Below are 14,910 nucleotides of genomic sequence, written 5' to 3' on the forward strand. Positions count from 1 at the left end.
GGTTTAGATTTTTTGTGACAATCGTTTATAGATTCTTAATCTGAAAAAAAGAGTTCAGTAAAAACTACAAATATTTATTTTTATAAATTTTTGTTCAAACAGTTTGCTTTGATTTGTAACAATTTCAATAAATGAAAAAATATTTTCATTAACACATCCATTATTTTTTTTCTGGATTCCTATAATCTAGGTTTAATCAGTCTGGACAAGTTTGTTTTTTTGAATGAAAAGAAAACAAGGGGTCTCAGAAAACTAATCAATTGATTGCCCAAAACCTCATACAGCATTTGGTAACAAATGTTGTCAACAACACAAATTAAACAGCATAGTGTAAGTAGTCAGCGAAGAAGTTGTTCGCTGATTTTTTGAAGCATGATGCGATGATCGTAACAGCACTTGATTAAACTGATTACAAAATGATACGAACACAGACAGGAATGAATATCTTGAAAAAAAAGCTAAACTTCTAAATTTAAACGTTTTCGTGCGCGCTTGAAAAAACGGCAGCGCTTGAAAAAATTGATGTTCATCTTTTTGAAATATAATATTGTTAAACTTATCCGAATCAATGAATTTCTTTTGAAATTGAATTCGCGAACATTATTTTCTTGGATTACCAGCTAAAAGATAGTGCGAGAAAAAAAATTCGGACCTTTGTCGAAACTCAAATATGCTTCAAACAAAATATATCAAGGAAACATTTTTCTTCCAAGTTTGAGGATATTAAGTGTAAAAACCTAAACGAAATAATTTTTGTAGAATTTGTTAAACATTTTGTACTTCCTGAAGTTAGTGACATTATAAAACAGTTAAAAAGTTAACAAAAAGTTAAAGTCAGAAATCACGTGTTAAAACACTCACGTGCACATTTTAAAACGCCGAAAGTCTGCAGTGCCAGAAGTCAAATTGCCAGAAGTTGCTACTTACCCAGAAGTTGAATTTCGTTGACTTTCGTCATTTTAAAACGTGCATGTTTCGTGTTTTAAGCATGGTTCAGGGACTCTGCAGAAGCCAGTTCAAAATTCTGACTTAATATTTCGAACCACTTCGAGGTTCTCGATAAACGCCAGAAGTTCTCAGTGACTTCAAGCAGAGTCACGTAACCTAAAGGATAACAACGGTAAAATTGTATATAGTACCTCCATAGGGTATGCTTTGTAGTTGACAGTGTGTTCTGACCACCTGGAGTCTTCATTACCCCAGTGGAACCACACCTTCACTAACACATACCTCCTTCTCTCCAACTCAACCTCAGAAATATCTAAACAAACAAAACACCCTCCCGTTATGTCACAGCTGACAAGGCGAAAGCAAAAATCCAACATCCGTATTAATTGTCACCTCAGGAATATAAGTTTAGAAAACAGCTCTGAACTTCACAGACTTTCAATAGTTTTGTGCCATTTTACTCCACCTCCACAACTGATCACTCAGCCCTCAAACTTTGAAAAGAGAGCACCAGTGAAAAACGTACAAAAAAGCAGTATAGCAATTTTTTCTCTAGCCTCAATTCAAAGATCAAGGAAACAATGGGCAATATTATGAGGAACGAAGACCAATAGCTTCAAACGGAATGGACATTTTGACCACAATTTTTTCCCCTGAAGACAAATGATAAAGAAAATTCACCTTCAATTGACAAGTGGTTTTTGAAGTAGTATACTGTAAGCTTTGTTTCGCTTTTGTCTAAACTCTACAAAATGTATGTAGCAAAATTTATGTTACTCATCCTTGAAAATTAATTAGAACTGTTTAGTTTCTCAAAATACGGGTTAACTGTGCCTAATTGTTGCTAGCTTGATTGTAATTTTTTTTAATTGAATTAGTTTTCGTCGTTTTGAGTATTTTAGAAAAAAAAATGAAAATTCTGTCGACAAACTAAGCAAAAGTTTTGATAAAATTTGCGAAAAATTAACAAATTGGCAGATTTCAGACTAGGTTTTGATGTTTTTATCTTAACGTTTAGTTCAACCGAGGATACCCAAAACTTCCCACTTAATAGAAATAGAGAATCACATGTAATTAATTTGTACCGGATTGTTTTTAAATTTTACCTAAACTCCGAACCGAAGGGTATGCTAGGCTTGGGAAAATTATAATCAGCTAAAAAATTACCGGTATACTTTCAGCAATGTTTTTTTTATGTTTGTTCGCAAGTTTTTTTTTAATTCAGAACAATTTCTGTATTTAGGAACCACTAACAAGAAGAAAAAGCCATAAAAACGTTTTAATTCGACAACAACCTTTTGCTTGCCTTTATTTTAACTTTTTTAGAAGGCATTCGAGAGTAAAATGTTTATCAATGGAGCATTTGTTTGAATTTAACCATTATATTTTATATGATTGACTTTTTCGCAAGGTAGAGATAAATGCAGTCTATTTTTCTCTTTCTTTCATGACATAAGTCAGCCTAATTAATTTTTTTAATGATTTTCAATTTTGTCATCTTGCAGTTATTCTGAAGGTATCGTTTTTCATTTTCTCTAAAAGTTGCTCTCCACGACCAAGTTTTTTAATAAACAAAACTTTACGAAATTTCAGATGCTCTGCTAAAGTAGAAACTCGCTAGTAAACTAACCAGTAAAACCATATTTTTGCTCCAATTTTTTATTCAAAATTTCAGAGTTGTTTTTTTTGTGCAGTCTTCTCTTGGATGAAAAAAGTATTAAAATTGTTGTGAAAACGTAGCAAAGTGAGGATACATTTTTGTATTCTTTTTGAAAATCAACTACGGAACAAAGCTGACGAGCAAAAAATTAACTTTATTTGTGAATGACATTTCGCAAACTTGTAGTAGAACAAAATTATCATCTCAGCAAATTTACTTCAAATAGAACTGATTCTCCATTCTTTTACTTAGCTTTTGTTTGTATTGGCCTGTTCTTAACCTTGCATTTGTTGCATTTTGGGTTGAGAAATTTACCAAGAGGTTTCATCTCATTGAAAGCTCTACAAAGATTTTAGGCATACCTTTTTCGAGAAAAAAAAGCTAATGCCTGCTCCAAAACTGGATCTTTTTGTCACTGTCACTTTTTTTTAACTGGGACAAATGAAAGTGAGATATTTTTTCCAACTGTACGATACAATATAGTAAGTGAACATTTGGTACTTCATGTTTGTTGAGCAAATGGAGTGTTCTCAAGAGCCAGTGTACTCGAAAAATCTTTTTTTTCTTCTGAAATCTTGAAAAACAAACTTTTGTCCATTGTTTCTTATTTTAAATTTTGGCCGGTATTGCAAACTATAAATTTCGTTTTTTATATTATTAAAATAATGCACAGTGTTTATTGAAGGCGCACAAAAGCGAAAAGTTTGTACTTATGAAATGGATAATAGTATTTTGAATATTGTAGTTACCATCAACTTGAAATCATACCTGAAGCAGAGTAAGCTTTTCAGTTCTTTGTTATCTCAATTTACTGTTTCAGCTAATTTTTGGTGATGTTTTCCCGTGATTTGATAGACTACTCGCTTATGAGTTTTTTCAACTTTAAATAACTATTTTTGTTATACTCCTATGACTAAATGAGCTTAAAAACGAGCTATACAGACAATGTATACATGACAACTTCGAAATGGCCAACTTCGTTTGCACTAGCTCATCATCTTATATATTAAATGAGTGACAGTTTATAGGACTGCATGTTTAAGAGCTTCGAATGGCATATTTAAGAGACCTATAGAACAAAATAGTAAAGCGGACTCATAAGTAGAGGTTAATGACCAAAAACGCGTTGACGGAAAAGGCGCTTTTCGGTAAATGTCCGAAAAAATGATTCGGAAGAGTTCAAGGACCGAAAATACTCATATGCAAGAAATAGTCAACGACCGAGAAGGCAAATCTAAGCAAAATGACCAAATATTACAAAAAATCATGGGTTCCTATTTGGTGATGCAAATTATATATTCCTCAACAAAGAAAAACTAAGATTGATTCAAAAATTTCTAAATGGGAAAAAGCTCGATTTTCAATTTGATAGCTTCTGTCTTTGTCTTCACTTTTCTTTTTCTTGTTATTTTGTTTTTCTGCTTTTCGTTTTTCCCTCATTAAATCTCACTTCAGTTTTTTCGTTTTTCTTTGTTCTTTCCTTCTTTTTTTACTCTTTTCTTTCTTTCTGTCTTTCTTCTCTCTCGCTCTTCTCGTTTTTTTCTGTCTTTTGTTTCTGTCTTTCTTTTCTCTCATTTCTTTCTGTTCGTCTTTTCTGCCTCTTTTTTGTTTCTTTCGTCTTTTTCTCTTGTGTCTCTTTCTTTATGTTCTCTTGTTGTTCCTGTTCTTTTTTGTCCGCCGTTTCTCTTTCCTTTCTTACTTTCGTTTCTCTTTCTTTTCTGCAATTCCTTTCTCTTCATTTTCTTCTTTTCTCTCATTCTTTCTGTTAGTCTTTTCTGTCTCTTTTCAAATTTGTTTTGTTTATCATCTTGCTGTCTCTTTTCTCTCTCTCTCTCTCTCTCCTTCGTTTATCTTTCTTGACTGTTTTTTTTCTGCCTTTCTGAGTCTTTGTTTCTCTTTTTAGTTTGTCAGTTATTGTTTTTTTCCTGTTTCTTTCCTGGTTCTCTTTTGTCTTTGTTTTCTCTTTCTTTTCAATTCTTTTCTTTTCTTTTTTGTCTCCATTTGGTACAGTCGCCACCGGTAATCCTCCCACCCGAAGTATTTGATGTGGTCTCCGACCTTAGTCTCGGCGATCTTGCCTGCAATCACGTGACGGTAATGTAACATTTAACCTATGGCTGTTGAACGAGGGGCATGTTTTCCAGCCCGAGGTTGTACGAAAATGAAATTTAAAACTTTTCTTCTATATCATGTTCTTCTTATGCTTTAGCGGGCCTGCTAGTCTATATACTAATCGCGTGAACACATAAGACGATATGTTTTAGAGGCAACACTGAGCAGCATGTTTTAACAATACTACCAAAGAACACGGTTAACCGGTAGCTTAATTGGTGTTGATGACCGAAAAAGTGCGCTCTAAAGTCATTGTCCGATTAATGTTTCTAAGATGTCATTTACCGAAAATTGTTACAAAGAAGTCATTGACCGAAAAGTGTTGCTAAAAAGTCACTGACCCAATAGGTTGCTATGAGGTTGTGTCATCTACCGAAAAAAATGCTTGAAATCATTTTCTACCGAAAATGCGAAAAAGCCTGTTGCTGAAATTTTTTTGTTAAAGAAAAAGAAAATATTCGATGTTTCAATAAACAATAACAATAGTGTCGGAAAAAATCGTTGGCCGATAAGTTGTTCAGAAACAGGCCTCTGACCAAAAACTTCTTCAGAAATCGGTCTCTGACCGAAAAGCTTTAGATATTAAAAATGTAATGATCAAAATTGTGTCAAGATAAAGAGGGTTTATGACCAATTGAACATTGTTTTTCGTAATTCATTGTCAAAAAATTGTTGTTGATGGAAAAGATTGTCTGGAAAATTTCTGAAGGAAAAGTCACTCACCGGAAACTTCAAGGATTAAAACATGGATGTTGGAAATTTGTTTTGTCAAAGTGTTGCAGTACGAAAGTTTTTTTAATACAGAAGAGTTCAGAGAACAAGATATGTGAAGTGTAAAAGACCCAAAACATGCCGATGCAAAAACTAACGTTAGGTGTCCAAAAATTATATATGACAAAACTGAGGTTCTAAAATATATACAAATTCGCTCAGTAGAGGACTTTTTCATATTGAGCGCTGTTTCTAAAAAATTATTGCATACAAAACATTATAGGTATACAGTTTTCCTTCCTTAATTTTTTCGAGGAATGTTTTTTTGGTGGCATTAGCCAGTCCTTTAACTCAGTTCTGTTGTTGTTGACTTCGTAAAAACATTCGCCAAGGCTTGCCAACGATTCCTTTTTATCTGCACATTTCTCGTTTTGGGCACATTCATCGTGTTCTCATTAGCAAAATCATCCTTTGTATGTGAACCGGAATTCATTGTCTCACACAGTTTTTGTATTTGTTCTCATTTGAACTGTTTTATCTCTCCCTCTCTTCAGTTTCTTTCTCTATCTTTTTTTTCTGTTGTTCCTTTTCTCTCGTGATTTCGGCTTCTTTTTTTTGCTGTTCAATTTTCTTTCATTCTATCGCTTTTGTTTCTGCTTGCGTTCTTTCTCTCGCTCACTTTCCTTTTTCTTTGTTCTCTCTCTCTCTCTCTCTCTCTTTTTTTTTCTCGCTGTTGTCTTCTAACTTCTTCTTTTCTTTTTTCTGTTTGTTTTTGATTAAATTTTTTTTCCTATCGTTTTTCTTATTGTGGGTTTCCTGGTGTTGTTATGGTTTTTGTTGCATTGAATTCTTTCTGTTTTTTGTCCTCTCTGATTAATTTCGATTTTTCTTCTCTTTCTCATGTTAGTTTCCCTTTTTTGCTTTGCGCTCCCGTTGAATTTCTCCCAGACTCGTTTTTTCTGATTTCCTTCTCTGCTTTGAACCTTCTCTTGTTCTGTCTTTTGGGGATTTGTTCGTGTTTTTAAATCTATTTTCTCTGCAACTCATTATAGGTTTCTGCTGCTATCAATCCCTCTCTTTCTCTGCTTCTTTATACCTCACTCTATCTGTTTTAATTCTTTATTGCTCTGTGAGAACGTCTATTTTTCGTAACTCGCATAAATTTTCTCTATAGCATAATTGACTTGCTTCATTTTTTGTTGGTGTGTCCAAAGTAGCTTTGAAAAAATCATTGAAACGACTGAATGTACACCAGTTATCACGAATAAATTTTCAATGAGAATATCAATTGTTAAAGTTTCAATATAAGATGCCTTCAGATAGCCTCTACGGACCTGCTAGTTGAGGTATTAATTATGTGAGAGCGTGAATGATGAGAATCGATTGAAGGTGGTACCCCAGACAGATTTCCGTTACGCTAGTTGCCTTATGTTTCGTCGTTACTGAAATACCGTTTTGAATTGGCCAATCACTGCTTCTGAGTTAAAATTTTTGCCCATTTTTTTTCAGTATTTTACCCAATTATTGGTTGAATGCCAACCACCGTGTCCTTCTCAAAGGTTATCATTGAGGAGACTACGCTTACGTTACCTACGTCGCAACAACCGAGAAAATAAACTGAATCAGAGTAATCCCTTTTTGAAATGACAAGCCATCCAGATATTTTTTTTTGATAAATTTCACCTAACTTTTAGAAAAATATTTTTCACTATCGTAAATAAGCATGTTTTTCACAGATTATCTTTGTGGCTGTTATATCGGTTTCTGAGCTTTTATATTATGCAAAAAAGTAAACTGCTGCGTAACAATTGTAAAATTACAAGCTTTGAGCGCTTTTGAAAATTAAAGGAGGAGTGTTTGTCGCCTATTTGTTTTAAGATTTAAAAAATTGTCTTTGCTTTGCGTTAATAGGAAGTAACCATATATATTGGTTACATGACGATGTACTAATCCATTTTAACCAATCTGCCAATATACCCAATGAAATTAGATCAAATTCTTTCCGTTTGATCTTTTTGTTCAATAATTCGACTACAGTTCAGTGCTCCGTATTAAAAGCTCCGGATTCTAAAATTAAACTGATAATTTAATCCCTCAATCGGTTGTGATAATTGTATATCAAGTACCACGGCCCGCGAGTCTTGACCAATGATGCTCTAGCCAAATATCAAGCTAAGCAGTCATTGTAGTGGTTTCAATATTAGAATTGAAAATTGGGTAAATTGTAGGTTTTTTGTCAAGATGGGTATAGTGACATTGGGCAATTTTGACCTGAACCCATTTAATAGAAACGAAGCAGAAAAAATGTGGTTGACATTGTCTCCCCATATGTAAAATAGTAGCAAGTAAAATTTCTTGCTACTAGGAATCTAATTGAAAATTAGATTGCTAAATTTTTAACAACAGTTCTTGGTCCACTCTTTTCCGATTTAAGTGTCTGGTTTTTTCTGTCTGTTTCTCCACCTCATTCCAGTTTAGTGTGCATTTAAATTTTTAGACCAAGAACGTGTTTTTTGTCCATAGTTGCTGCTTTTTTAAATCTCAACACATAGTTTGCAAGTGGGTGGTCAAAAAGACAATGGATCCCATTTTCGCCAGCAATTCAAAGCAAATATAAACTTTGCGAAGAACTTCACTTGTTTTCTAACTAAACAGCAATTCTCACTATATCATATGCAGTACTGATTCTTTGACATTTGGATGCAATGTTCCTTTTTTTGTCAAACATGGTCCCATGTTAGCACAACGTAAAGATGAATTATTGTCTTATCACGTTCTTTTTAAATCACAGTTTTGATTTATTGAGTCAACTCGAACCATTTGGTTCAATTCACAGCCTTTTTCTGTCAGCTTATTATTGACCCTGTCCATTTTGGCTAATCCATGGTCGGCCGCGAATATTTAGGTCCAGAAGAACTTTATTTGATTGCCAATATTTTTGGACCCAATATGAAGTCCACTGATTAACGGGAAGCAATTCGCTACAAAATTTATTAAAGGAACATGTGAACAATTTTTTATTTCACTAAACTAATTTCTTAAGTTTTGGTCACCGTTTGTTTTTGACATTTCTTGTTCAGCGAACAACCACAAATACAACAGCGCATTTTGAGAGTTTTGTGGACATCAGCAATAACTGCTTCATTTAGCACAATAGTTTTAGTCTCAAATTTACTCATAATTTTCTCATGATTTCATTTAGAAAACAAGGTATGCTCAAGAAAAGTTTCAGTTTCAACTATTAAAGCTAGTTTGCTGCAAATTGTCTTCTTAGTCAGCAATTAGTAATGAAAAGGCCTTTTCTAACAGTTATGAAAAAATTAGGATTTATGTTATGAATTTTATTAATTGAAATGCTTTTATTTAGGAGTTTTTTAAATTTAAGTTTGAAAACTGTGCAAACTAATTTTGAAAACTGCGCAAACTAAGAGTTTTCTTATTACAAATGTTGCTCTACGTTTGTATGCATGATTTGATTTGGCCCAATGGTCCATTCTGAGTCGGTGTGGCTGTGCTCACGGAATGTTTCCAGTTGAGTCCGATGTGCATCAAGGTCTAACTGGAGTATTCATGGTCTGGAAAAGGTCATGATCGGGATAATGGTTTTGTCTTGATTCAAATTTCGCTTTAGCCTATTTGTTGTTCATGAAAGTGGTCAAGCAAGCCAATATGGAGGCAACTCGCAATTCCGAAAATGGGTCAGGAAAACCCAAAATTGTGAAAACAGCTGTGTAATCTGTCACCGGCGCGCCGTTGGACGAGTTTCTCTACCCGTTGGGCGAATTTCTGGATTACATCCCACAGCAGATGAGACACATGGTCAGACAGAGAGATCCACTGGGGCTCAAAATCAGTAGTCACCAGATCTCTAGAAAATGAACTATGTTTGTTTCTTCTGTTGAGTGGAGAAATTATAAATTGCAAATACTATGCACTTTATTGAATGCAGGGGTTAGCAGCGTAAAACTTTTGATAGATTGCATAATTGTCGGAAATTCAAAATGTGTTGAACGCAAAGTTAAACGAAGTAAAAGTATGCTGACATATAAAGGAGCAGGAAAGTATCTATTTGTAGTTTTTTAGAAAAATTACATTTTTAACTGTTATAGAAATTTCTAGTATTAAAAATTGCTAGTTATAATATATTCCAGTGCACCAAAGAAAGAAACTTGTGTCCTTTTTCACGGCAACGACTTGTCGCACTCCCACGGGATCATTCTCAATGGCCATGCCTCTCATCGGTTGTGGGTTGTAAGAACCGCAGGCCGGTTATCGCGGCGAACTTGAGACGCGTGCGAAGCAATCTCAATGGCCTGTCAGGGACGTTCTGCAAAAATACTGGATCGAAAATTTTTGGATTATTTGACCTCTTTACAAAGTTTGGCTGCCTTCCCTATCGGCTTGCTTGACCACCACATCAAAGTGTTAGTATAAAATGAGTGGTGTAACTGCCTTAACCAAGCAATTTTATTGTTTTCGAGAATAAATTTTAAAATTTAAGAACTATACAGAAATCAGAAATGTCACAGGTAGCAAGAATACATAAGACAACATAGACTGCGGTCGAGTGTCCTAAAATGAGCAGAATTCAAAACCTCTGAAAATTTCCTTTTTTTAACCAGCCATTCTTTAATTAATTCACGTCATTTTGTGATCCAGTTTGAAAATTACCAAGTGGTCCTAAACATCGCACAAAAATTTAAATTATCAAGAACTCGTTTGCAAAAATTATAGTTTATTGTGATACACTTATCAAATATCTACTAAATTTTGTTAACTTTCATCTGGTAAAGCATGTTATACTCATGACTGAAACTATTTTGCCAGGTGTTATTTTATTTCTGTCTGAAAGAGATTTGTTCTTATCACCCACTTTTGCATTCTTCAATTAATCTTTATCAAATTGAGATTGAGTTGTACTTCTAACCCTCTAGTTTTGAGTCCAAAGTAAATTGTCAGTTGAAGCGTTGTAGTTTTCAAAGCTTAATTTTCGAAGTGGAATTTCTTTCAATTTCTAATTCGATAATCTCTAAATTCAAGCCACAGGTTTGAATATGGATTTGTGCCGCGAAACCAATGTACCTATTTCGGACAGTATTAGCAACAAAATAGCTATTCTACCTAACGAGATATCACTTGGCGCAGTCAAAACCTAAAGAACGCGCTCTCCTAGGATTTGAACCTTTCTGGGAAAGACGCACCTTGGAATCACCATTAGGATGGGAGAGATGACGAATCTTTCTAATATTAGCAATTCTGGCTAAAGAAGATATTTAGATAGACATCTTACGTGCGGCGAATCTTTCTAAAATTGGCAATTCTGGCTAAAGAAGATATTTCGATAGACATCTTACGGCAATCCTATGTGGTGACAGACCCTGGAAATTTTGTGACAGCAAAGCCGTCTCCTAATGCTATCTCAGTCTAGGTTCGGAAGGCCGTCAAATTCTTGGCTACCAAGAACCTTATGTTCAAATGGATCAAATAACAACAAAGGACTTGTGGAAAACTCTTGACAACGATTTTACAAAGCAAGGAAACATAACTTTCGACCTTTTACTTTTCTGACGAGAAGTCAACGTAAGGGGAAACCTTTTGAAAAATTCTATGGAAGCTTGCGGGAATTGTCTCTAATTTGTGATCTTTTTAGTCATGAAGAATCAATCATTCGAGACGTTTTCAATGAAAATATTCAAGATTGGGAAATCCGAACTCTCAAAAGAAACACGAACCCACAAAGAAAGAGTTAGAACTCGCCATTCATGTTGAGATGGGTATACAAAAATCATCTTAAATGTTCAGGAACTCCTGAATACACAGTATCCAATTTGAATGTCCATCATTCGGTGAATAACATTCAAAAATCGTGGAACAACCCCAGGACGAATACAAACACTTCTAAGCCGTCTTTCCGCTCCAACTGTGCTCAACTTGGTCTCACGCCATTGCCAAAACTGCCCAGCACGAGAGATGACTTGCAAAAACTGTGGCATATACGATCACTTTGCAGAAGGTTGTCGTAAATCAAAAACTCTGTGAAACCAAAACTCAGAGTTATCAACGTCAAGATATAAAAGCCGAGGCCCTCACAGTTAGATTATCACCATCAGTAGATGAACAAGTCAATAAAATATACGACATTATAAAAAAAACATAATCTATATGATGCAAACTATGACTCTGACTACGATGATGTCGAAGGCAATTATGCAGCAGTCATCACAGACGACCAAAAATTAAGGGGAATAGACTCCGTCAATGTGCAGATACATTTTGGTAACATCAAGACTAAAGTTCTAGTGGTCTGTGGCATCGTCTGCACAATCATCCGTAGGAGGACTAAAAGTCTCGCAAACACATTGGTTATGAACAGCAAAGATGGCTACTGGGCTGCCGTCAGGATAGCAAATGTTCAGAACAATCGCCACTAACACAATTAAAACAGTTTGTGTCATTAACAATACTTTTAAATGCAATTACTGGATAGCTAAAGAAGTTCAATTTACAATTGTAGAAAACGGACATCGCCGATCATTCGACTTGGTTTTTCCCCTCAGTCAGGAATCTTTGTAAATAAATCAAAACAAGTACTAAATATTAAGCAAAATCAATGCCCAATTAAACAATTAAACAACAAATAGTTCTTGATTTTTTTCCTCTCATTTCCCGCATTGATAAATCTTGCAAACACACTGTCAGATTAACATTTCGTAAAAAATTTATTCCAACTCATCAGAAAGGTAGACGAGTAACATTTAACCTTCAACCGTTAGTAAATACAGAAATTCAAAAATTAACAGTTGAGAAACAAATTACAAGTAACAATAGTTGCTCTGATGAAAACTTTATAACTCCCATTATTATTACTGTTAAATATGATAAAATAGTGAAACTAGCCTTTGACTCTAAAATTTTGAACAGATCTTTTCACAAAAAATAAATATCAGATGCCTAATATTGAAAACTTAATAGACACCATTCAACAAAAAATTAATGCAAACGAATCATATGAGACAGCACAATTTACCAAATTGGATTTAAAAAACGCTTACATCCAAATGAATCTAGCCCCAGAAGTGTCACGCCATTGCAATTGTAATATAGTAACCGGTGAATATATAGGTATAAACCATTTTTACTGGATTCAATGGTCTTACTGACATGCCAGCAGCATTTTTAAAATGTAAGGGACTACACTTTATTCCGACCTAGAAACAATTCTTGCTTCCTTGAAAACATAGTAATCGTTAGTAGAGGATCTCAAGAGGATTATTTAAAGTTAGTCTATCAATGCCTTAAAAGACTTAATGAGGATAATCTTAGAAAAAACGTACCCAAGTGTCACTTTTCAAAGATTGAAAATGAAAGGTTAGGCTAAAAATTTATTCAGCTGGTATTTCACACCAAAAAACAGAAATTTGAGCAATTCGAAAACTTTCAGCACCAAAACCCTTTCAACATCTACAATCATTCATATGTTCAGTATATTATTTGGGAAAATTCATTCCCAATATGAGAGCCTTAGAGTATATATTTTGCAAAACAATTAAGTATGATAAAAAATACCAAAAAGACGAGGAACCGAAAAACACGTTATTGAAACGATCATTCAAGAGTAGTCCACACAACAACAGCCAGAAGATTCTAATTTCGTACTTCCTGTAGTCAGTCCTGCTAATGCAAGAATTCGACCAGAGTATGACTACTCAGTATATGAACGCGAAATAAGCATGTCTGTATTTGATACGGAAAATCAGATGTAATTAAATATATACAATGTTATGGAAGTTGATAACTCAAAACTCATATTGCATAAACAATTTGAAGCTTCAATTCGGTATATTCAGTTAATGTGTCATCTTCTGGTGATCCCATCTCATTTACATTTAATTATATGTACAATTTGTCACTCATTCGTGACATTTTTTTAGTTAAGTTTCGTTTAAAATTTTAGTCTATTGTTTGTGTGCTACTTTAAAACATTCACTGAATTTAATGGAAACATAAATAAAGATGCAATAAAAAACAAAGCATCCTCAATTTCTTTAGGACTCTTGGTCAAAAATTTTTGTTTTAAATTCGTTCTCACCAAATGCAATAAATTTCCATTCCTTTCTTGCTATGATAACCAACAAATATTTTATTTATTGTATATGATAATTTATTTAAACATTCATAATTTGTTCACAAATCACCTGCTCGCTCTAAAATTTGTTAAAGCGGGTGATATGTGGTACTCTAATCGAAATTATACTATATTTCATTGACCTTCAACTGTTAAAGCATGATATACTCAAGACTACTACTATTTAACTTGATGATATTTTACCGCTGTCTGAAACAGATTTGTTCGTATCACCCACTTTTACTTATTGCATTCTTCACTTAATCTTTATCAATTTGCATTTTTTCCTCTTACCCTCTAGTTTTGAGTCTAAAGTAAATTGTAAGTGGAAACGTAGCAGTTTTCACGGCTAAACTCTTGAAGTGGAATTGCATCGGTTTTCCGTCTCTATTTCGATAATCTGTGAATTCAAGCCACAGATTCAATAATCTGTGAATTCAAGCAACAATTATAGTTTTAGTTTCTTTCCGAATAAGCTAGTGTTCTTTGACTGAGTTTCAAGTCTCATTTGAAGAAACGTTAAGAAAAGTGCGCTGACTTTGCAAGAAAATTTACCTCATATTGAGCTGAAAAGCGCTGAAAGTGATCAGAAGTGTGCTAAACAATGTGTGTAAATGCATTTGCTTCAAAAGGTCGGCGCCTTTCATCAATTCTGATTGCATCAATATGTACATGTTTTGAGCTATACTATTCTGGCGTTGGCCCAATTGAACGCATTGCTTACAAAACTTTCACTTTGAGATTTTCGTTTAAACCCGTGTCGAGGAAAAACGAGAAAATTATAGGGAAAAATCACGAATATATATAAGATAAGCGTGAACTTACAAAAAGTAACCGCATTTCTCCGCCCTTACAAGGATTCCATTCTCTCACCTCCTGCGTGTCATGAAATTCTTCTTTCACTGCGCCATCTAGCACTAACTTCAAGTATTTTAGTTTTGAATATAAATTAAAATCACTCAACTTTCTGTAAAACATGCGCGGTGATTTTTTGTAAGATTTGCGATTTTTAGCTGTGAAATTACATTCTTCAGCGGTGAACTGTGGTGATTTTTTGTAAATTTGTCGCTAACTCTAGTGATAAAATTAGCTAAATTCACCGCTTAAAAAAAGTGTCAAAAAGATGTAAGCCAGAGGTGTAACTTTAGGGGGGGGGGGAGGCTTAAGTCTAACAATTCCTTTTTTAATCCCCATTAATTTCACCGCATTCACTGCTGGTCTCACACAATGTTAACACTTTTTCTAAGCAGTAATTTTATGTAAGTTCAGCAAAAAGTTCAGCGGTGAATTTATGAAATTTAATCGCAATCACCGCTCATCTCACATGATTTGAACAGTTTTTTCAGAGCGCCGA

The 14,910-nt window shown here is 34.1% G+C and overlaps 1 protein-coding gene across 2 annotated transcripts in view; it reads left to right on the forward strand.

Moving 5' to 3' along the window:
- Nucleotides 1–14,910, forward strand: part of LOC142339107 (uncharacterized) — a 382,233-nt gene that overhangs the window by 35,332 nt on the left and 331,991 nt on the right. The gene's annotated exons all lie outside the window — the stretch shown is intronic.

This window comes from Convolutriloba macropyga, chromosome 5 (assembly GCF_964194025.1).
Source record: "Convolutriloba macropyga chromosome 5, txConMacr16.3, whole genome shotgun sequence".
Lineage (NCBI taxonomy): Eukaryota > Metazoa > Xenacoelomorpha > Acoela > Convolutidae > Convolutriloba > Convolutriloba macropyga.